The sequence below is a fragment of the Schistocerca piceifrons genome, chromosome X, assembly GCF_021461385.2.
Source record: "Schistocerca piceifrons isolate TAMUIC-IGC-003096 chromosome X, iqSchPice1.1, whole genome shotgun sequence".
Classification (NCBI taxonomy): domain Eukaryota; kingdom Metazoa; phylum Arthropoda; class Insecta; order Orthoptera; family Acrididae; genus Schistocerca; species Schistocerca piceifrons.
In genome coordinates, this window is record NC_060149.1 from 678,148,559 (window position 1) to 678,171,912 (window position 23,354).

Sequence of the window (23,354 nt, forward strand, 5' to 3'; positions counted from 1 at the left end):
AATAGAAGAGTTGCCAACATACACGTAGGAGTATGTGGCACACATTAAAATAAGCGTGATGGAGGAGATAACAGGAAAAATAAAAATCCCTGAATACTCTCGCCTGGAAGAACTGCAAGAAGAAACAAAGCTAATAGTTAAAGCCATAAAACAATTTTTTCAGGAGGAAAACTAGAAATATATTAGAATTCTAAAATATACCTTGTGTAAATTTCTAAACTTACTGGCTGGAGAAAGAAACAGATGAGTCAGATGTGAATTTAAGCTATAAATTAAAAATTAAATTGGACATTACTGAAACTACACCTAACAAAAATAAGGAAAGAGTTACTCTCTTGGTGTAAATGTATAAGCAAATGTTAATAATAATTCTGTATGAGAATGTTTACCTGTCTTATTCATTAATGGGGTGATATTGAATGAACACTAGGTTAGGCAGGGATCATAAATATGGCAACCATGTGGAGTGGGGTGATACCACCATTTCTTCTTGAATAAATCTGTCAACAATGCAGAGTAAGATAATGCCCACTTTGCCTTACTACTCAAATGACAGCTCTGTCAATGTACTGTCCTTCCATGCCTTGTGTTAGCGATACCACAGCCATCCGTTTATTTGCACATAACTGTCCCATAACTTTTGTCACCTCAGTGTATTTTTCTTTCTTTTGTTGTAACGCTGCATAACTGCGTAATTGGGTAACTAAGTCAGTCTTTACTTTGTTAGCTGTTTGCGCATATTATAAGAATTTGTGGAATTTCGTCGCGTATTTTCTGTAATTAATGCGACTGGGTAAATTAGCTGGACTTCTTTGTGACGGTTAATAATTCAGGTGGAAGATAGGAATGTAATCAAATCTCCGTTCTCGTCCTGAATTTCAATGTATGACAGGTAATGGCAGGGTCGGAATTTCGATTTCGAAGAAGAAGAAGGGGTGCAGAATATTAATAAGAAGAGGGTAAGAATACTGAACTCCTCAACGAAAGGACGAACACGCAACTTTCGCTGTCTTCACCTGTTACTTAAGAGTACTGTTTATGGTTGCAAGAACACTTAACTAATAGCAACTAATCCATACTAGAAGTCAGTCCTGTACTATACTGCACAATAGCACATTTTTAATAACACCAACTACAAAATATAGCCATACTGTTGTGAGAAATGAGAAGTTTGCTCTCTGGACAAAACATTAATCATCGCCTTAGGAAGAGATCTGTTCGCCCTGGAACGCCGTAGATGATGTGGATCTGGTACTAGGCTTTCACGTGACCCTACCCCCGTTGATGTAAGCCATGGCAGTGGAGAGAGAGAGAGAGAGAGAGAGAGAGAGAGAGAGAGAGAGAGAGAGAGAGAGTGTGTGCCACTCGCATCTGTATAATAAACAATGGTCGTAAAAACATTCTAACAGCCAGGGACCTTAGACGAGCGTCATGGCCCTTACAAATAACAATATTTTTCAAACCGGGCAGGAACTGATACTTTGAGTGAATGGAGGTTCGCCTCAACCAGTTTCTGATCGAATATTACGAAGGAAACTGCCTGTAATAGACATTTGGTGTTGGGTATCTAGGAAAAGGCTACTGCTTACAGTGTCCCATATGCTGCACGTCTTCATCTTGCCAAATAACATGGAAAATGGTCAGCAGCTGACGGTTGTCGTGTATTATGGTCAAGGTTTTGCCTTGTTTTCCCAAATGATGCAAGGTGTCGAGTGCACCGACGGTCCTATGAAGCATTTAACCTGCAACGTGTAATGTGCGAACGTCTTCAACTAGTTCTCTGATGTATGGGGATTGTTGTTTGTACCTTGACTTGGGCCTACTAATTTAGATTGCCGTGAACACGAACCAGCACTTTTATTTGAACATTCTCTGTGACCAAGTTTTGTCCTTCAACCTACATCTTCACGATGAGTGTTCTGTGGACACACCCACTTTCTAAGATGACATCAGCCGTGTTCATGCGCTGCACGCATACGCTCTTGGTTTGATGAAAGCTCGTGCATCTGTCGCACATCGATTGTCCTGCAGAAAATGTCGGAGTATCTGGCACAGTGGGTGGAAGACAGCTGTCAACATACCCGCAGTTTGGTAACTGTACGGGATCTTATCGTCTATGGTTGTCTTCAACTGGTTATGACATAACCGAAGAAACTTGTGAACTCTCTTCCTCACCAAACTGAGATAATTATCGAGACCGGAGGTGGTGTTGCACGGTATCAGCGATGTCTCTTGGGGTGACAAATTTTTGGCTGACGTGCACAAGCTCACCGGACAAAAAATTGGTCCCCCGCTGCGAATGCACAGATGTGTCGTTAAGCCTTTACAGACAGCGCAGCGATCGAGTCACATGCTCAACCGCATAGGTACCGTAAGGCAGTAGCGATCAGTGAGATTTCTGTTTCAAGCGGACATTGTACGTAAACGTGGCTATTTTTAAGGATGTTGTAGAGCGGCAAAAAGGGCTAATACCGCCCATGCCCATGGCCATACCGCGTGTGAAGTTCCTAGATTTGTTGTTGGTTCGAGGCAGACTGTTCAACATGTCTACAAGCGGCGGTGTAACACATGTGGCGCCGGCCGTGGTGGTCTAGCGGTTCTAGGCGCTCAGTCCGGAACCGCGCGACTGTTACGGTCGCAGGTTCGAATCCTGCCTCGGGCATGGATGTGTGTGATGTCCTTAGGTTAGTTAGGTTTAAGTAGTTCTAAGTTCTAGGGGACTAATGACCACAGATGTTAAGTCCCATAGTGCTCAGAGCCATTTGAACCATTTGAACACATGTGGCCACGACACACGTCAGATTTGTTGCAGGAAAGAGATCCTCACTCAGAGGGACCGGAGACAGGTTTCACGGCTTGTGAATCAACATCGCTTCCAAACCCGACAGGAATTGTTGCAAGCAGAGAATGAAGGTCCATCCTAATCTGTTAGCGAGAGAACATCGCGACGGGAACTGAATGCAATGAACACTCTGAGTCGTTCACCGTGTAAGAGGCCATTGCTCGCATAGGCACATAAAAACAACAGCAAACTTCATCGGGCTCGAATTATATATAACTGTTTTTCTGAACATCCCCGCCCCCCGCTCCATCTCAATTGGCCTGCACGATCACAAAACGTGAATTCCACAGAAAATGTGTCTGACATGTTGGAACAGCAGGTAAGATGCCGACATCAGCATCCCCGAAATTTGGTGGAGCTGAGCAATCAAGTCCTCAATGAATTTCTTAACCCGGATGCGACACACCAGCAAAACCTTGTGGACTCGCAAAATAGCCGAATCCAGGCGGTTATCGAGTCCAGGGTCGGAATTACACGGCATTATGAGATGCTTGTAATGATTTCTCTAGGGGTGAGTAATTTTTTGTTCGGTGAGCTTATTTAGAAACGCCTTTTCCCACGTAGCCGTGTAAGGTGGCGCAGTGGTTAAGACACCAGACTTGTATTCCGAATGATCGTGGTTCATATCACTGCCAGGCCATCGAGATTTAGATTTTCCGTAGTTTTCCTAAATCTTTTAAGGCTAGTGTCGGGATGGTTTCTTTCTTCAGGACACGGCCGATTATTTTCCCCATTCTTGTCCCAGGAATTTAAAAGCCGTCAAACACTAATCTTCTTTTTCCCCTTCTTTTGCATTTGTCTTAAATTCAGAGTCCTTATTGCCGTTTCATTCGACAGGCAACTGCGATAGATTGAGTCATTTGGTGTATCACACGTTGTTAGAAGTATTTGATACCATTTACAGTTGACCTACCTTCTGGTCTCTAACGCAGGTCGTATTTTCACGGTATTAAAATGTACATGCACTTAATATAAAGTTTATTTGGTTTCTTGGCGTCCCAACAAATTTGCAGTTCTATATACATGGAAACATAACTAATTAGGAAACAGAAATGCCTGAAATTAACAATTTATGTAGCGAGAAGAAAAGAAAATAAGAAAATAGAAGAAGGCTTCAGATTTGTAGACTGCCACCATCGATGCTATCCAAGGTGGAGTACTTCAGAAGGAAACTGGAACTCTCGTTTCTGGGCAGTCACTGTGTAACACTACGCTACCGCGCACGATACTTATTAAAGCCTGTACTATGGTAAGTTGACGGGCTTCACCTTAAGAGAAAGGATTTTTGTATAGCTTTTGACCGCGTGTACCTGAATGGAGGCAAATCAGACTTACACCCACTCAGTAATAACAATGATACGTCAAGCAATTCCGGAGTGCAACCACACAGCAGATGCTACCAAATTGTTAATAATACGGTCGCCAGCCTAATTAGGCATTAACTGAGTTTCTTCCCAGTACAAGTTGGAGTACGTTCATACAAAACAACACGTAATAACACTGCATAATATGGTAACTTTTAGAACCAGAAAATCTACTGAACTAATAATTCACTTTCTGTACTAATATGGACGAGCCATAAATACACAACAATACACTATAATGTTTACTACAAACTTCGAACTGTCTATTGATCTGATTAAATGCGGGCATAGGTTACCCTAGCAATAGCACTTTCGAAACACACATACAATGTCAATTTTGAAAAGGGTAAAACACTAATAAATTTTGACTTTATATTGACTAGCTTTGCTGGTCAAATCAGTTCAGTGCACTTCACAATTTAAATGAATAGAAAAGGAAAAGGGGGGGGGGGGATACCCTGAAACTGTTATGATCACTGTATTGAAACTTAACTATTGAAAGCATTAAGCACTCAGGATTTCCCATATATGAATTACTACTCTTTTTATCATATTTCCTGCTCATTTAACTACCATTATTTTTGTCTCAAATGATTAAACTTCATTACTAAACCAATTTCAACATTATCTTCCCACTTTGCCAGACCTATATATTCATTAACAACAAAGTTCTTTAAACATCATTCCAACATAGATAGGTCTGCAGGTAATTATTATTAACATAAATTTTAATTCTTCATCTCGGGACACTCGGATTGCACAACATGTGGAAAGGACCCTGTCTAGGTTAGTGATGAGGATAATTAAATGATAGGACAGTTCAGGTAAAAGTTAAGTTGTTATTGAACAGTCTGAAACAAAAGTAACACTGGTCCACACGAATACAATACTAAAAGTTTCAACCTGTTCGTATCGATGCGGCGGTTGGCGGGCAGCGAGATGGCGAGGCGCAAAGCACACATACAATCACAGCTTTGGCTCTTGATGTATCGGCACTTTGCTTCTTCTTAGCGTCGCAATACTTTTCCATTTAGTGCCTATGGAATACAGCCATGCTGTATAGTCGTCGGAAACGGCACATCCGAGGCTCAATGAAATCACGTTTTCCAGGAGAGCCTCCTCGATCCAGAGCGTGTTTCTCAGACCGATGCCCAACTCCGACTACTACTGCTGAGCCCGTTATGCCGTGCCGCGCCCGTGTGCATTTTCCCGCGCTCGCCTGCCATCCACCTTTTACCGCTCCCCTACAGACAGGGTATTCACCCGAGGTTTTGCATTCTACATATCCTAATACATTGCCTACGTATGGACCAGACGCACAAGTATAACTTTAACATCTTACAACAGTTTCAATGTTTCTTACATTTCAATTTTGTTATAATATTGCTTGCAATTTGACATAAACATTAATATTCACATCGAAAGTTGTTTATAGTTTCCTCAACACAATGACATGAAAAGAAAAGAAATGAAATCAGAATATCGATTACACTAATTTATCGAAAATCAGAAGAAAAAATTATTATATGTACAATAGTATAGCGTTGGTGTTGTTACAACTGCCCGGTATACTACTACTCGCTATCCGACAGCTAGCACCTCACGAATACTTTGTGCCTCTCGCCTTCAGATGGTTGGTCTTACACCTAGGTTAGGTTCTATTTTTTTACCTACTGTGCAAGGCAGAGAGTGCTGTCCTCCGGTCCTGCATCTGTGTTACAATCTAGTATTACTGTCTGATGTACACTTTTTTCCGTGAAACTCCGGAGCGAATAACCAGTCACGTTCAATTATGATCATATTTATAATTCTGCTATTCTAGGTTCAGTAGACTTATAATAATAAATAGGTCAGTATTGTCCGTTCCTGGGATACAGGATTCACCTGCATTAGTTGTTATTAATTATAATGTGTCACCTAGCCTACGTTAGTATTTTACATTTAATCATTCTGCGTTGTCCGTCTTTTAGCTGTGCCGCTGTCGTCTCATCTGCTACAACTACTACTGTTATCCGTCTCCCTAGTATCGTCTGTGGAGTCGATCGTCGCTTGTTGTCTTTGCCACCTGTACTCTCCTCGTTGCAAGTTGTCTTTATGCAGTGTTCTATATATTCTGTATGCACTACAGTATAGGAGCATATGTCAGTATAGAAACGGGCATTCGCGATCAATACGTAATTATAGCAACTATGGTTATGAAAGTTGAATCAGTCAAGGAGACCAGGATAGTGTTAATGCTAGATAGAGTAGATAAACAGTTGTTAGCATCTCGCTTAGACAGTGAATTGTCATCACTGACGTAGAGGAATTATGAGCGAAGTTTAATCAGACTGTAAATCGGTATCTGGAGAGTTCTGTACCTAGTAAGTGGATAATGGACGGAAAAGACCCGCCATGATTTAATACCGAAATTTGAAAGATACTAAGGAAGCAGAGGCTGTTGCCCTGTCGGTTCGCCGGCCGGTGTGGCCGAACGGTTCTAGGCGCTTCAGTCTGGAACCGCGCGACCGCTACGGTCGCAGGTTCGAATCGTGCCTCGGGCATGGGTGCGTGTGATGTCCTTAGGTTAGTTAGGTTTAAGTAGTTCTAAGTTCTAGGGGACTGATGACCTCAGATGTTAAGTCCCATAGTGCTCAGAGCCATTTTTGAACCTCTCGGTTCAGAAGAGAACGCACAAATGACGGCAAGTAAAGGTTAGTAGAAATTTGTGCGTCTGTGAAAATATCTATGCGCGAAGCATACAAAAACCACCTTCGTCATAGCTTAGCAAAAGATCTGGCAGAGAACCCGAGGAAATTCTGATCCTATGTAAAATCGCTAACCGTGTCTAAGGCTTACATCCAGTCCCTTATTGACCACTCTGGTGTGTCAGTTGAAGATAGCAAAACAAAAGCCAAAGTTTTAAATTTGACGTTCAAGAAATCATCCACGCAGGGGAATCGTACAAACATACCATCACTTGACCATCGGACAGATTCCTGTATGGACGACGTAGTAATGATCATCCCCGGCGTAGAGAAGTAACTGAAAGATTTGAAAGCAAATAAACCACCAGGTCCGGATGGAATCCCAATTCGGTTTTACAAAGAGTACTCTAAGGCATTCGCCCCTTACCTAGTTTGCGTCTATTGTGAACCTCTCGCGCAGCACAAAGTCCTAAGAGACTGAAAAAAAAAATGCAGGGACTCCAGCATATAAGAGCAACATGTGAGAACTGTGGTAGGGAAGGTAAATGGTCGACTTCAGTTTATTGGGAGAATTTTAGGAAAGAGTGGTTCACTTGTGAAGGAGACCGCATACAGGATGCCGGTGCGACCTATTCTTGAATACTGCTCGATTGTTTGGGACACGTACCAGGTCGGATTGAAGGAAGATATCTATGCCATTCAGAGGCGGGCTGCTAGATTTTTTACCAGTAGAATCGAAAAGTGTTACGGAGATGCTTCGGGGATTTCTACGCGATCTCTTCATCGTAATGCACAAAGAAGAGCATGCTCTGCAAAAGAAGAAGAAGATGATGATGATGACGGTAAAAAGGAGAATCTTGTCCCGTACAAACAATATGTACATGCTACATGTCCGACCCGATCGTGAGATTTTATGATTTTGCTGTAATTAGACAGGAAAATACACAGTATATCGAGCTGTTCTGCGCAAACATATTTGCTTTTTTTTAAAGAACAAATCCTTATCTTTAGTGTGGAACTATCCAAATATTTACCTAGAGAGGTGGCACAGTGGTAAGACACTGGATCGCATTTGGGAGGTCGCCCGTTCAATTCCCCATCCGTCCAACCACTTGCAGGTTTTTCGTGGTTTCCCTAAATCACTCTAGGCAAACGCCAGGTTGGTTCTTCTGAGAAGACACGATTTCCCTCCCCATCCGCCCCCAATTCGAACTTCACTACCGTCGCCGAAGGGGCCTAAAAGTTTAATTTTCCTTCCTTCCTTCCTTTTTTTCAAATATTTACGCAGATAATCCTTATGGCTGGAAGAACTATACCAAGGAAGATGAAATAATTATTCTCACTGTGACTTTTTTATTTCTCACTTTTATCATGAATACGATTTATTTGTGGTTTGTTGGCAAAATTTAGTCGAGCGTTTTTGGAACACTTAGAAGCGTGTTGACTATTAAAAATCGTTTCGTTTCACCAGTACGTGTGTGAACCTGTGGTTCTGGTGTCTGAGTTGCTGTGTTGCCGACGGTCACGATGCTCCCAAGATACACATGGTGTGTGTGTGTGTGTGTGTGTGTGTGTGTGTGTACTAAATTTTGCACCGAATGTAGTCAGTATTGTCGAAAAACAAATTCATTACAAAGTATGCCTATTCGTTAATCGGTGCTCGTGAATGCGACATTTGAGCTGGGTCTCTCCCCTGATAATATTTTTCTTTTCTGCATCTCCACGAACAGTCGCCATGGCTGTACTCGTATTAATGGTAACAGATGAAGTTGTAAGAGTGTATAAGAAAATAGTTCCAGATTGAGTCGACGCGCTACTACAGCGACCACAACGGCGGTCGGCCTCTGCAGTAGCAAAACGGAAACGGTAGCGTTTGAATAGAAGGAATTGGAGGATTACGAATACTGCCGACTCCATCCGAGTCGGGCAGGAATTTGCATGCGGGGAGAGAAAACATGGCGAGTGCCTAATTGTATTCGAACTCCGTGTTACTAACAACTTGATCAGCTGAGAATATGAAACTGGAGAAACTCTATTCAGTGCTTGTTGTCCCTCTGTATTTTCCCTCAACACTATTCTCTGTTATCAAATGACATATTAAAGTATGTTACAAAACAGAACGCAAACACGAATTTGAAGCGGTAATTAAATATATGCAGGCATTAGCGTGATCAATTTTTCTGAAATAATAATTAAAAGCATTAAAATAAGTAAAATAAATTGTGAATCGAAAAATTTTCAAAATGCGTCGTTTACAATCTCGTTTGAAAAGAGCTGTGGGTTTCAGGCATGCGTTTAGGGGTCTATTGAGCACATTAGTGATATAATGAAAATTAAAGTGATTTCAAAGAAGTCTGTTTCGGTGCATAGAAGACACCAACGATTTTGTGGGCGCTACTTTTTACAACGACATTTATTCCCTGATCTTCTCTGACGACAGCACGTCTTCTGTGGGTAACCAGAGTGTACTTCAGCAACATTATAGCACCCCCATCACTGATGTGCTGAACAGTGACTAAACTCTCAGCCAGATGGAATAGACACCGCACTCAGCTAGACAAAATGCAATTTAGTTTTCTGCTGCAGCTGCCGAATCAAAGCCAAGCTCTCTTTTGTTTGTCGATCCGTGTCCGCCTGTAGGGTCCGCATTAATAAAGGAGCAGACTTCTCGGACGGAAGCAATTTAATCTTTCTCCTAGTACTGGCGTCTTCCTACAAAGAACCGGACACTTTGATGCTTTTTCTGATGCAAGAACTCTGTGGCGCCCACATAAACTGACTTGCTCGGTGCAGCAGGAGCAACACGAACGTTCCCATTCTCGTTTCTCCTCGTCTTTTAAACACAGTAAGCGCCGTTTTTTCCCCTGGTTAACAACAGGCTACTGTCTGCTGATAGCGTGCAGATGACAGACGTAGGAGTTGGAATTACCGGTGCTGTTTTGGTTTTGGAGATTTTTAATAGCTTTAGCGAGTACTGTTCCTGTGAAACTACAGTAGTGGAAGATGATTTCGTAGAATTTTCTTTTTATAACTTGAATTCCTGGTACTGACCTGCGACTAAACATACTGATACGAGTAGCGGCAACAGTGAGACGTCACTGACAGGAAGGGACCAGTTTTTCTTCGTTTATTAAGTGCACTAACATAAGACAACGCAACAGTCTTACATACTGCTACAAGAAGAAACGCCAACAGCCTTGCCGCAGTGGTAACACCGGTTCCCGTCAGATCACCGAAGTTAAGCGCTGTGGGGCTGGGGTAGCACTTGGATGGGTGACCATCCGGTCTGCCGAGCGCTGTTGGCAAGCGGGGTGCACTCAGCCCTTTTGAGGCAAACTGAGGACCTACTTGATTGAGAAGTAGCGGCTCCTGTCTCGTAAACTGACATACGGCCGGGAGAGCGGTGTGCTGACCACATGCCCCTACATATCCGCATCCAGTGACGTCTGTGGTCTGAGAATGACTCTGCGGCCGGTCGGTACCGTTGGGCCTTCCAAGGCCTATTCGGACGGAGTTACAAGGAGAAACCCTACTGCTAAACTACTACTACTACTACTACTACTACTACTACTTCGTCTTTTTCTGCCTTATGCAGGATCGATGTTTCTACCAATTTTCCTCCTTGTTTACCGGTCCTGCGTGTCGTAACCCGTCAGTTGTTTCTCACTCTGGCCCTCTCGACTGCATTCCGACCACCTCTTTTTAGCACTTCCTCTTTACCTAGAGCCTTACACTGCCATCTCAGTCACTCTCATTGCAACATGATTTTGGGCTCTTTTCATGGTATGTCTATACCACTGGAGTCTTCTATCCCGTACTTCTTTCGACATTTCATTAAGTTACGCGGTTTCACAGATTTTATCGTTTGGAATCCGGTCCATTCTGGTGACTCAGAACATCCGTCTCAACATCAGCTTAGCTAAATCTTGCCTATTGCACTGGTTCTTACTTGTTAGCCATGTCTCTGCTTCAGAAAGTAATGCATGTCTTACGACAACCTTATATGCCTCCCCCTTGACTTTGATATTTATATTTTTGTCACAAAGTATTCCAGACATGATTTTCCAATTCTTCCATCCTGTTTTCACCTCTGTTACGTATCTCAGAATTAAGATTTCCATTGACTTTCACAGTTGATCCGAGGTATTTGAAACTACCTGTCTTTTTTTCTTTGTTTTTGCTCCGCCCATTCAGTATGACTGGGTCATCATCATCTTCGTTTCCCAGACATAAATACTCGGTCTTCCCTCTGCTGATTTTAAGCCCGCTATCCTCCAATACACTACTCCAGTTTTCCAGTTAACACTCCAGATCACCTTTGTTTTGCAATATAGTTTGCAAACGGCACAACACAGTAAGTGAATGCCTTCTGACAGATCGTCCATAACAAGATCAAATATGTAGGGGCTGAGTGTAGATCCCTTATGCAAAACGTGAACCGTTATCCGTACTGCCATGCCTATACTGAATAAATGGAAATAACATAATAAGAAACTTGGTTAAAAGATTCTTGGGCACTGCCTGAAACAAAAATTAAACTTTAATCGCCACCTGAAAACATATAACAAACCAAGATTTAAGGCAGCTTCCTGGGTTAAACGAAGATTGCGATTCCTCCACCTTTTTCGCTAGTATTTACTCCGATTTTCAGCTATAAGGCATGAGATTCATGTTTCTCATATAATCAGGCAATACATACGAAAATTAGTTATCCTGCAGTTTTCGGTTTACAATAACATAGACTGAGAATAGAATATTTGCATTTGCAAAAACTTAATCAGGTTTATATTTTTTATTATTCATAACTAATACTACATGGGCATGATTATTTTTCAAATTTATTTCACGTAATAATAAACAAAACTTCATTGTTCTTCAACCCGATAACCATTATTATATTTCACAAACACATCTAACTTCTTCAGAATTTATTTTTCGTAAAATATTAATACTGCAATATGTAAACAAATATTGTGACGTGACCTATGAAACTTTTTACTACTGTTGTTCTAAGATTTTTGTAAGCAGTGATAACATAATTTTATCCAAAATTATCTGCAACACAAAAGCCAGATGTTATGATAATCACAAATTTGAACAAACAGCTTCTAGAAAATTCTGGAAAAATAAAATGAAAGCGCGCCAAGCTAGCCAGTTTGCATGTAGTCTGTGATCAGGCTGCATTCTTTAGTCACATTGTGGTTACTAACTGTACTGCCTGCACAGTATGTGTTCTATTCAGAGAAATTACGCGTAAATGTCTTTCAGGTGTGAAAAAACTGTTCGTTGTGTTTTTGTGAACGAAACTTATAGTAATCAAGGCATGTGACGAGAAATTGTCGAAATAAAAATTTCAAAGTTAAAATTCAGCTAAGATATTCTTTTGTATATAAAAGTCCTTATTAGCTCCGCTGTAATGAAGACCGTCCCTCCCCCCCCCCCCCATGAACCATGGACCTTGCCGTTGGTGGGGAGGCTTGCGTGCCTCAGCGATGCAGATAGCCGTACCGTAGGTACAACCACAACGGAGGGGTATCTGTTGAGAGGCCAGACAAACGTGTGGTTCCTGAAGAGGGGCAGCAGCCTTTTCAGTAGTTGCAAGGGCAACAGTCTGGATGATTGACTGATCTGGCCTTGTAACAATAACCAAAACGGCCTTGCTGTGCTGGTACTGCGAACGGCTGAAAGCAAGGGGAAACTACGGCCGTAATTTTTCCCGAGGGCATGCAGCTTTACTGTATGATTAAATGATGATGTTGTCCTCTTGGGTAAAATATTCCGGAGGTAAAATAGTCCCCCATTCGGATCTCCGGGCGGGGACTACTCAAGAGGATGTCGTTATCAGGAGAAAGAAAACTGGCGTTCAACGGATCGGAGCGTGGAATGTCAGATCCCTTAATCGGGCAGGTAGGTTAGAAAATTTGAAAAGGGAAATGGATAGGTTAAAGTTAGATATAGTGGGAATTAGTGAAGTTCGGTGGCAGGAGGAACAAGACTTCTGGTCAGTTGACTACAGGGTTATAAACACAAAATCAAACAGGGGTAATGCAGGAGTAGGTTTAATAATGAATAGGAAAATAGGAACGCGGGTAAGCTACTACAAACAGCATAGTGAACGCATTATTGTGGCCAAGATAGATACGAAGCCCACACCTACTACAGTAGTACATGTTTATATGCCAACTAGCTCTGCAGATGACGAAGAAATTGAAGAAATGTATGATGAAATAAAAGAAATAATTCAGATAGTGAAGGGAGACAAAAATTTAATAGTCATGGGTGACTGGAATTCGATTGTAGGAAAAGGGGGAGAAGGAAACGTAGTAGGTTAATATGGATTGGGGCTAAGAAATGAAAGAGGAAGCCGCCTGGTAGAATTTTGCACAGAGCACAACTTAATCATAGCTAACACTTGGTTTAAGAATCATGAAAGAAGGTTGTATACATGGAAGAACCCTGGAGATACTAAAAGGTATCAGACTATATAATGGTAAGACAGAGATTTAGGAACCAGGTTTTAAATTGTAAGACATTTCCAGGGGCAGATGTGGACTCTGATCACAATCTATTGGTTATGACCTGTAGATTAAAACTGAAGAAACTGCAAAAAGGTGGGAATTTAAGGAGATGGGACCTGGATAAACTGACTAAACCAGAGGTTGTACAGAGTTTCAGGGAGAGCATAAGGGAACAATTGACAGGAATGGGGGAAAGAAATACAGAAGAACATGAATGGGTAGCTTTGAGGGATGAAGTAGTGAAGGCAGCAGAGGATCAGGTAGGTAAAAAGACGAGGGCTAGTAGAAATCCTTGGGTAACAGAAGAAATACTGAATTTAATTGATGAAAGGAGAAAGTATAAAAATGCAGTAAATGAAGCAGACAAAAAGGAATACAAAAGTCTCAAAAATGAGATCGACAGGAAGTGCAAAATGGCTAAGCAGGGATGGCTAGAGGACAAATGTAAGGATGTAGAGGCTTATCTCACTAGGGGTAAGATAAACACTGCCTACAGGAAAATAAAAGAGACCTTTGGAGATAAGAGAACCACTTGTATGAACATCAAGAGCTCAGATGGAAACCCAGTTCTAAACAAAGAAGGGAAAGCAGAGAGGTGGAAGGAGTATATAGAGGGTCCATACAAGGGCGATGTACTTGAGGACAATATTATGGAAATGGAAGAGGATGTAGATGAAGATGAAATGGGAGATACGATACTGCGTGAAGAGTTTGACAGAGCACTCAAAGACCTGAGTCGAAACAAGGCCCCCGGAGTAGACAACATTCCATTGGAACTACTGACGGCCTTGGGAGAGACAGTCCTGACAAAACTCTACCATCTGGTGAGCAAAATGTATGAAACAGGCGGAATACCCTCAGACTTCAAGTAGAATATAATAATTCCAATCCCAAAGAAAGCAGGTGTTGACAGATGTGAGAATTACCGAACAATCAGTTTAATAAGCCACAGCTGCAAAATACTAACACGAATTCTTTACAGACGAATGGAAAAACTAGTAGAAGCCGACCTCGGGGAAGATCAGTTTGGATTCCGTAGAAATACTGGAACACGTGAGGCAATACTGACCTTACGACTTATCTTAGAAGAAAGATTAAGGAAAGGCAAACCTACGTTTCTAGCATTTGTAGACTTAGAGAAAGCATTTGACAATGTTGACTGGAATACTCTCTTTCAAATTCTAAAGGTGGCAGGGGTAAAATAAAGGGAGCGAAAGGCTATTTACAATTTGTACAGAAACCAGATGGCTATTATAAGAGTCGAGGGACATGAAAGGGAAGCAGTGGTTGGGAAGAGAGTAAGACAGGGTTGTAGCCTCTCCCCGATGTTATTCAATCTGTATATTGAGCAAGCAGTAAAGGAAACAAAAGAAAAATTCGGAGTAGGTATTAAAATCCATGGAGAAGAAATAAAAACTTTGAGGTTCGCCGATGACATTGTAATTCTGTCAGAGACAGCAAAGGACTTGGAAGAGCAGTTGAACGGAATGGATGGTGTCTTGAAGAGAGGATATAAGATGAACATCAACAAAAGCAAAACGTGGATAATGGAATGTAGTCGAATTAAGTCGGGTGATGTTGAGGGTATTAGATTAGGAAATGAGACACTTAAAGTAGTAAAGGAGTTTTGCTATTTGGGGAGCAAAATAACTGATGATGGTCGAAGTAGAGAGGATATAAAATGTAAACTGGCAATGGCAAGGAAAGCGTTTCTGAAAAAGAGAATTTTGTTAACATCGAGTTAGATTTAAGTGTCGAAGTCATTTCTGAAAGTATTTGTATGGAGTGTAGCCATGTATGGAAGTGAAACATGGACGGTAAATAGTTTGGACAAGAAGAGAATAGAAGCTTTCGAAATGTGGTGCTACAGAAGAATGCTGAAGATTAGATGGGTAGATCACATAACTAATGAGGAGGTACTGAACAGGATTGGGGAGAAGAGGAGTTTGTGGCACAACTTGACAAAAAGAAGGGACCGGTTAGTAGGACATGTTCTGAGGCATCAAGGGATCACAAATTTAGCATTGGAGGGCAGCGTGGAGGGTAAAAATCGTAGAGGGAGACCAAGAGATGAATACACTAAGCAGATTCAGAAGGATGTGGGTTGCAGTAAGTACTGGGAGATGAAGAAACTTGCACAGGATAGAGTAGCATGGAGAGCTGCATCAAACCAGTCTCAGGACTGAAGACCACAACAACAACAATGAAGATCGTTATTTGTAATAACTCCCTGGCTAAAAAAATGGTTCAAATGGCTCTGAGCACTGTGGGACTTAACATCTGAGGTCATCAGTCCCCTGGAACCTAGAACTACTTAAACCTAACTAACCTAAAGACAACACACACATCCATGCCCGAGGCAGGATTCGAACCTGCGACTGTAGCGGTCGCGCGGTTCCAGACTGAAGCGCCTAGAACCGCACGGCCACACCGGCCGGCCCCTGGCCACTGACGCCGAATGAAGGTAAGTGTTGGGTAACATCTTCTCTTGCAACATTAAATAGTAAATGCAACATTAATGATACTAGAAGTGCGTACATGAAGTTTTGGCAGTCAGTCCAAACGTGGGTGGGTTATAAACATCTACAGCAAAGGCATGCAATTTACTCCATAAACCTGTCAGGATCAACACAGTTAATATAGATTACTCCTAACTATAATTAAAAAATACCACTGCGCTCTCATCAGTACAGCTGTGCACTTTGCTGCTGACGTGTTGGCACATCGATTCTGTACCGCGGTTAAAACGACGGTGATAAGGTGCGGACACAGGATTGTGTTCACACTGTATTCGAGGCGTTCGGCACTGTGCGTGGTGGTCAGGATATACCCGATAGACGTAACTGTACTTATAGAAGACAATGTAAGGGAGTAATGAAGAATATAATAGAACAACAGAGTCGCTTGTCAACATAATGACTGAAAACGCTCAGAGTACACTCAGACATGTTAGGGGAGGAAATACAGATCCTGAGAGAGTTTAAACACTGGAGAGTGAATTCATGGTGAAGGTAATGGGACAATTTTGGAAAGGCCCTCCTCAATATGGGAGGGCGGTTGAGGATGAAAGATACCAAACTCAGACGCGCCATTGTTCATTTCTTGTTAAGCCACGAACCATACGCGACGCCTTTGCTGCGTGTAAAGCTGGTTCAAGCAAGAGTCTGATTGTGCCTAAGGGGAGAGAGAGGAGTCCAAGAACACATCTACATCGATTCTCCGCAAGCCACTGTACAGTGTGTGGCGAAGAGTAGCCTGTACCGCTACTAGTCATTTCCTTTCCTGTTCAACTCGCAAATGGAGCGAGCTAAAAACGACAATCTATATGCCTCCGTATGATCCGTAATTTCTCGTATCTTATCTTCGTGGTCCTTAAGCACAACGTATGTTGGCAGCAGTAGACTCGTTTGACAGTCATCTTCAAATGCCAATTCCCTAAATTTTCTCAATTGAAAATATTGTTCAAATGGCTCTGAGCACTATGGGATTTTACATCTGAGGTCATCAGTCCCCTAGAACTTAGAACTACTTAAAGCTAACCAACCTAAGGACATCACACACATCCATGCCCGAGGCAGGATTCGAACCTGCGACTGAAGCGCCTAGAAGCGCTCGGCCACTCCGGCCGGCTTTCTCAATTTTGTTTCTCGAAAAGAATAAGAGGATGTCCGACTATTCCCTTGGCCAAGACATTCTCAAGACATTTTACCAACTGAAAACATCAGGCTATGGGTTTCCGAGAGACTGGCACATTACCACTTTCCCGCCACTACGATTCATGGAGTTTAAGCAGCATGGAATGACGTACTCTTAACTGATGTCATAGCTCAGTTCCACTAGATGCCCAGTCAGGTTACAGTCTTGGATGCTGCCAGTGATGGCAGTCCCGTGCAATAAATTTCGCAGCCTGTATTACCCAACTCAACTACAAATTTAATTATGTATTATTCCTAGTACATGTGTACGGACAATGAGTAAAATTTCTTTATTTGCTATCCTTCCTGAGTTGTAGTTTGAGTCGCTATCAGTGTATGTGAATCTTTCGTGTTGATCAAGTAATTTAAAAAAAATCTACCACGTAAGCTTGTTCCTCCGTATTGGAACCTAAAGCTGTCTAGGAAGAAGCACCAGCGCGCTATGTAGTCAAATTTCAACGATTGCGAGACGATCAAGCACCAGCTTACCCACTCGTGACCTGTGAGTGGCACTTATTAATTCCTGTCATACCCGCCTGTATCACACTTTCCTTTATAAAAAACGACCTGTTACGGAAGATCAATCTTCCACCCTCAGACATTTGACAGTGGTCAATTACAGCCATGGATTACCAACCGCCAGTAGTAGGGAGTAAAATTACGACATCACACATCAGACGCGCGGCGCAACATACCGTATTGGCCATCCGTCAATTGAACGGAAAGAAGCTATAATATGTTTGGTCTGATAGATAGCACTCTCTGCCATAGACTTCATTGGTTCACAAAGCATATGTATAGATGAAGCGTTGTCTTTTTCTTACACAGTGTTACGTATTCATTCAGAACATTCAAGCCTTGGATTATACCACCTGTTGGATATGGACGTTTTCTTGTGTAGCTAGTTTTTGATTGTAACTATTTCTTCCTCGCAGGCCCTTCCGATGAGATCCAGTATTTTTTGGAGTGGCGATTTTTCTCCAGGATGCGATCTGCCCTTTTGTCCGACTTGTTTAAATCAGCAGCCTCCATCATTAAGTGGTCGTTTCTAATATCACCCCGGCACGTGCAGCTGCTTTGCGGTGTGGGCAAAGCGATTTGACACATAATAGTGCTCTTGCCACTGGAAGACAGGTGATCACTGTGTATCGCCTGAATGTGATAACTATGTCTTTGCTCTATGTTATCTGGTTTGGATGACAAATGAAAGTGAAAATGAAAATTTCTGGTTGGCTAGGAACGAACAAGTATCGTGAGCACTCACGTCAATGATTTTAGCTAGCCAAGACACAAGAAATCTAGGTTCTAACTGCGGTCTGGCAGAATTTTCATTTGCCACATTAAACTGCAGGTTGAGCACTTCCAAACAAATTTTACTGATACTCCAAGAGATTCCTTTTTTTTTTGTTTCTGTGAACATAATTCAACTTACAATGTCTGGATCTCCCATTACATCGTCTTGGAACAGTTCTTACCCTATAAGCGTAAATATAATACTGCCAAAGAATTTCACAGTTTTGTAAGTGAACGGCACAATTTGATAAAAGTTGCTTCCTTGACATCCTTTCAAAATGGTAACGAAACTTACCTGCATAGGAAGTTCAAGCCCCATAATGTAAAGAGAAATGTAAACAGCTAGGATGCAGGCAACGTGCAGCTACGGATTCGAAATAATCGGAGCGCAGGCAGAGGAAGAATTGGCTTTAATTTATGTCGATATGCTGTCAGATATGGATATAGCCTCATCTAACAGTGCCGAGCCTTAGACTACGTCATCGAACACCGTAACAGAAAGAAGAATTGTTAACAATAGTGTGTTTCGACTGAGAAATGTCAGACCAGACTTTATGAAACATAAGCTAAACTAATAGCAAATTAGAAATGATGATGATTATGAGTTTTAAAGTGAAAACATTTATGGTTTTCTGTCTCCCGCAGGACGACACCTGTAAACTACATTTGCTTGTGCCTAGAGTAAATTTCTTGTGCAAGTGTGAGAACGTTTTCTAACTCTTTGCGCATCGCGTCTCGGAGGCTGGACGTGAATACGAGGTAGCTGTTTACCTAGAGGGACGTGGGAAATCGCCCAAAAATCACATCCACGCTGGCCGGCTCACCAGCCTTCGTCGTTGTTCCTTGAGGCTGGTTACATTCATGCCAGGCTCGTCACCCCGTTTCCCGGAAGCGGCGCGTTAACTCTCACGGCTGTAATATCCAGCCGGTCGCTATGGTCGAGCGGTTCTAGGCGCTTCAGTCCGGAACCACGAGGCTGCTACGGTCGCAGGTTCGAATCCTGCCTCGGACACGGATGTGTGTGATGTCCTTAGGTTCGTTATATTTAAGTAATTCTATGTCTAGGGGACTAATGACCGCAGATGTTATGTTAAGTTCCAAAGTGCTTAGAGCCATTTGAACCATTTTTGTAATATCCAGAGGGGTGCAAATTAAAAGTAAGGCAGTCGTCTTTTCAGCCAATTTGCTTCCCCCATTCTGTTTGTATGTTGTTTCCATTTTATGCAAACTTGCTCATTTGTCTCTCTTCTACAGTACATATCACGTTGTTCTCTTACAGTAGTACTTTGTGCTTCAAGTCTGGGGGTACGTCCTTTAACTTTCCTTAAAAACTGCGTTTTTCATTTTCACCGATTGTATTCTCCTTTTGTCTATCTTGGTTCATGTTCAGGATTCCATATATTAAAATAGGGGTACTAATTACTTTATATAATTTTTACTTTCTATCTTTCCTTGTCTTGTCACCCAGTAGTGCGTGTATTGTGCCTCATATAATTTGAAACCTATTTTATTTATTAGTGGCGTTGTTTTCATCATTTCCCATCTCCTTAAAAATTATTTCGTCATCGGTAAAGAGCAGAGTATTTATGTGATTGTGTCCTGTTATTAATGTAACACCCTGTTTAACTTTCCGTTTACACTCTCTTAACAGTGTCGTCCCAGAATATATTAAATATAGGGCGTGAAGCCTTCAACCTTGTTGCACTCCTCTGTTGACCTTTATTGGGTCTTTCTATTCTTTCCCCGAAATTGTTATAATTTTTGTGCCCTGATGGAGTATTGTAGGAAATTTTATTTTATTTTATTTTGCTCTTTGTGCTATCACTGGCTAACGGGTTTTCTTCTTTGAGGTTACAGAATAATCTATGTTCCATGATTTCTTCTGCAGACGGGAAGCGCAGAAGCAAAGATCAGTCACTTGGACTGGTTAACTTCGAAGCAAGAAGTGTGATGAGCTGCGCGCTAGAGGAGACCAGCAGAGTATCTAAGTTTGGTGCAGGCACTGGAAGTTGCTCCTCGATTTAAACACAGGGTGGATGTAGTCCAACTTTCGCTACTTCAGCCAGTGTAGACGGAAAACTATTTACTGTATGGGTGCCCAACTTCATACAAATGATGTTGAGACATTCTGCTGCATGATTTGCATTGTTGGTAGTGTTAGTGCCATAACTTTGCGTTACAAACCGGTACTGATACAGCCACTTACGGTTGAAACACAAGCATTAGTGTGCATTACAGTTGCAGTCAGTCAACATGGGTATGGACAAGGTGAACAGGGCTTTGCTCGTAGAGCTGTCTTTATCAAAACAACAGGAATAGCGCTGCTGCTCTTCCGAGTATCGACACATTAAGCGAATACGGAGAGTTCCTCTTTCAGCACCGTGATTAAAGAACACGATTCGGAAGTTCGAATTAACTGGCGATTTGTGAACTGCTCCTGGGAGAGGCCGACAGCCAACTGCGCCACAAATTGCTGCACAAGTTACTTTCTCCACGTTTGAGATTGCTGGACGTCTGAAATCTTCAAGCAGTGCACCAGTCCATGGTCCTCCGTTGTTTCGGGCAGCTGTAGAACACTCTCTTTTGTGGTTCCAGGCTGTCGTGAACGCTGATAATCGCCACACTGAGCAACGTCTGTAACCTGGAACGTAAACATAGTACACATTTAACAAATGTTACCCTCTCATGAGGAAGTTAAAATGTGTTTCTTTCAACGGTTTATTCGTTGTTCAATGGCGGGCCTCTCAATTAGCGAAAGTTTAACTATAACCACCCTGTAAGTATGAAGTACTGCAAATAAATAAGGGCAAAGATCCATTAGTTTTCGAATACACTCATGGCGATAAATCAGTGGCGATAGGAATAACTGTAGTAGATCTGGGGGTAACCGCACAACGCGGGCTACTTTTGACTAATGCTGAGGCCGCGCGGGATTAGCCGAGCGGTCTGAGGCGCTGCAGTCATGGACTGTGCGGCTGATCCCGGCGGAGGTTCGAGTCCTCCCTCGGTCATGGGTGTGTGTGTTTGTCCTTAGGATAATTTAGGTTAAGTAGTGTGTAAGCTTAGGGACTGATGACCTTAGCTGTTAAGTGCCGTAAGATTTCACACACATTTGATCATTTTTTTGAACTAATGCTGAGGAAGTGTAGCTCATCCACAGAAAAGGTGACTTCGAAAATACTTGTTCGATCAATGCTTGAGTGTGACTCATCACTCGGGTTCTCTTACGTTGTTAGATTAATAAATGAGAAAGAGAAGATTGAATGAAGATGGTTGCGTTACGTCATGAGGTCATTCAGTGAGTGTGAGAGCATTACTGTTAAAATTCCGAGAAAGCACGTTTCGTAAAGATTCAAGGAACGTGTTACTTCTTTTGAAACACGTTTCTCGAAATGACGAAGGCAAAATCGGAGAAATTTGAGCTTATACGGGGGTTTAGCGACAGCAGTATTTACCACGCGGCATTCGCGAGTGGAAAAGAAATAGGAAGACACAAATACGATAATGACATCCGATATCAAAGATGCAGGCGCTGACAAGTGTGAATATTACCGAACCATCAGTTTAACAGCCTACCTGGAAGATTAAAAGATTGGGTTCCTATGACTGTAGATATACTCAGTTACATGTGTAACTTGAATAATGATGACAGTTGTCAAGAATTTTACGAGGATCGTTCAGTAAGTAATACAACACACAATTTCTCAGCCTGTTTCAGTTGGGGAAAAAAAAACCAACGGAGTTTGCTGTGGACATCGTGAAAAATTCCCGCTTAGCTCCTATAGTTTCGTGGGGTTCCGATAGATGTGACGCTATACGTAGTCTTCAAAATGCCGCCTGTGACGGAGATGCGTGGCGAGCACTGAGTTTCTTTTAGCGGAAAACCAGAGTATCGCAGATATTCATAGGCGCTTGCAAAATCTCTACGGATAGATGGCAATGAACAAATGGGCGATGAGTCGTTGGGCGAGGAGTCTGCCACCATTGCAACAAAGTCGTGCAAACCTGTCCCATCTCCCGCGTGCCGGCCGGCCGCACACTGCCGTGACGCCTGCAACGTGGGAACGTATGGACGCACTCATTCGAAGTTATTGACGGATCAAAATCAAACACCTCGCTGCTAATCTGGACGTCTCTGTTGATAGTGGTTACACACTCGTCCACTAGTTGGGATACGCGAAGGTGTGTGCCCTTCGGGTATGGAAGACCATAAAGAGCAACGAAGGATGCACTCAGCGGGAAAGCGGGAAGCACTACGTGGTTGGTGGGACCCTCCCAGTAAAGTGGCGTAAGGTTGTCGCAGTGAACCGTGATTATGTTGAAAAATAGGGTTTTGTAGCCTAAGAGTGGAGAATAATAAGGTGTGTTGGAATCCTCAATAAAATCATCCTGCTTTCGGGAAAAAAAATGTGTTGATTAGTTATAGAATGCCCCTCGTAATTTGATACACTGCTGTGCCCAGCAAGCCGTCTAGACGATGAATAATTACACTGGGAAGGCCCATTCAATCTCAGAAGATAGATTTGAAGAATGGAAAACCCTCATTAATACCGTATCTACATCTACGTGATTACTCTGCTATTCACAATAAAGTGCCTGGCAGAGGGTTCAGTGAACAACCTTCAAGTTGTCTCTCTACCGTTCCACTCTCTAACGGCGCGCGGGAAAAACGAGCACTTAAATTTTTATGTGCGAGCCCTGATTTCTCTTATTTTATCGTGATCACCAATTTTCCCTATGTAGGTGAGTGCCAACCGAATGTTTTCGCAATCGGAGGAAAAAACTGGTGACTGAAATTTCATGAGAAGAGCCCACGCCTTTGTTTTAATGATTGCCACTTCAATTCATGTATCATGTCTGTGGCACTATCTTCCCTACTTCGCGATAATACAAAACGAGCTGCCCTTCTTTTACTTTTTCGATGTCATCCGTCAGTTCCATCTGATGCGGATCCC

General features: G+C 42.3%; 1 protein-coding gene and 1 pseudogene across 1 annotated transcript in view; one reads left to right on the top strand and one right to left on the bottom strand.

The window, feature by feature from the left end:
* The window catches only part of LOC124722681 (popeye domain-containing 2-like), a 676,128-nt gene that overhangs the window by 269,057 nt on the left and 383,717 nt on the right, over nt 1–23,354 (bottom strand). The gene's annotated exons all lie outside the window — the stretch shown is intronic.
* LOC124723487 lies at nt 10,081–10,198 on the top strand (annotated as a pseudogene).